Source organism: Anopheles funestus (assembly GCF_943734845.2).
Source record: "Anopheles funestus chromosome X unlocalized genomic scaffold, idAnoFuneDA-416_04 X_unloc_47, whole genome shotgun sequence".
NCBI lineage: Eukaryota > Metazoa > Arthropoda > Insecta > Diptera > Culicidae > Anopheles > Anopheles funestus.
Window position 1 is genome coordinate 102,501 of NW_026045173.1, and position 2,209 is coordinate 104,709.

A 2,209-nucleotide genomic window follows, 5' to 3' on the forward strand; every position below is an offset into this window, starting at 1 on the left:
ACATCGGTATACCTGTCGCTACTCAGGCAACTCGTGTGCGTGGATTGGATCGAGAACATGGTGTGTGCCCCATGTTATAATTGATAGTCCATATCCACTTTATAGGTTAAAGTCATAAGTTGTGATTGCACAACCATTCTTCATAAGAGTTTAATCACTCTTCAACTAACTTTCGTTCTGGTGTCTTGGTATCAAATCGCGTAAGACACAAGATTCTACTGGCCAAATAGAATCTAGCACATTGGTTAACCTGGCGCCGCAGTCAACTCATGTGCTTGGATCGGATCGAGCTATTGAGTATTGGGCCTGCATACTCGCTCATCCGTATCCTTTGCGTACCGCCCCATGGCCCCGTCCTTAGAGTTAATGACTAGTAGGCTTAACTCTTTGTATGTCTGCACCACAGTTCCCGTTCGTTCCGTGCCGTGGCCGGATACGTATTGCACATCGGTATACCTGTCGCTACTCAGGCAACTCGTGTGCGTGGATTGGATCGAGCTCATGGGGTGTGTAGAGATTCCATGTTATAATTGCAAGTCCATATCCACTTTATAGGTTAAAGTCATAAGTTGTGATTGCACAACCATACTTCATAAGAGTTTAATAACTCTTCAACTAACTTTCGTTCTGGTGTCTTGGTATCAAATCGCATAAGACACAAGATTCTACTGGCCAAATAGAATCTAGCACATTGGTTAACCTGACGCCGCAGTCAACTCATGTGCTTGGATCGGATCGAGCTATTGAGTATTGGGCCTGCATACTCGCTCATCCGTATCCTTTGTGTACCGCCCCATGGCCCCGTCCTTAGAGTTAATGACTAATAGGCTTAACTCTTGTTTGTCTGCACCACAGTTCCCGTTCGTTCCGTGCCGTAGCCGGATACGTATTGCACAGTAGTAGACACCGTAATCTGACGTATCTAACACACCACTATTGTAACTCGTCGTCCAAGGACCTTTCAAGTGCCTGATGGCCAGGGGAGCTCTTACACGGCACGGAGACACAGTGATGCTCGCCCATCAAAGTGTACAACGATCGAGTTTGCTTAAGTGTCTGGGTACCTACACACCAGACACAATGCAATGGCCATGGATCCACACAAGGCACATCACATGCAGAAAGCTTCACCAGATTATGACACATACCACACTCTTGTAACTCGTCGTCGAAGGGGCGTTCAAAGTGCCTTACGGCTAGGGGAGATCTAGCACGGCACGGAGACACAGTGATGGTTGCCCATCAAAGTGTACAACGATCGAGTTTGCTTTCCGCGCAAGCGTTCTAAGTGTCTGGGTACCTACACACCAGACACAATGCAATGGCCACGGATCCACACAAGGCACATCACATGCAGAAAGCTTCACCAGATTCTGACACATACCACACTCTTGTAACTCGTCGTCGAAGGGGCGTTCAAAGTGCCTTACGGCTAGGGGGGATCTAGCACGGCACGGAGACACAGTGATGGTCACCCATCAAAGTGTACAACGATCGAGTTTGCTTTCCGCGCAAGCGTTCTAAGTGTCTGGGTATCTAAGCACCAGACACAATGCAATGGCCACGGATCCACACAAGGCACATCACATGCAGAAAGCTTCACCAGATTCTGACACATACCACACACATGCAACTCGTCGTCGAAGGGGCGTTCAAGTGCCTTACGGCTAGGGGAGATCTAGCTCGGCACGGGGACACAGTGATGGTCACCCATCAAAGTGTACAACGAACGAGTTGGCTTTCAACAAATTCTGACACATAGCAAGCGAGCGACCGAGCTACACCGAAGGCAGCCCATGGTTGGTCACTCGCGGACGATCATCAGTAATGATCCTTCCGCAGGTTCACCTACGGAAACCTTGTTACGACTTTTACTTCCTCTAAATCATCAAGTTCGGTCAACTTCAGCCATGCCAGCTGCAGCTCACGAAGGAACCGCGGAAGGTAAGCCTCCAGAAACCTCACTAAATAATCCATCGGTAGTAGCGACGGGCGGTGTGTACAAAGGGCAGGGACGTAATCAGCACTAGCTAATGACTAGTGCTTACTAGAAATTCCAGGTTCATGGGGACCGTTGCAGTCCCCAATCCCGACTAGATGGGCATTTTAGTGATTTCCCGTTCCTCTCGGAATGGGGGCGCCTATTGGCGAGAACACGCTGCGACCCACATTGTAGCACGCGTGCAGCCCAGAACATCTAAGGGCATCA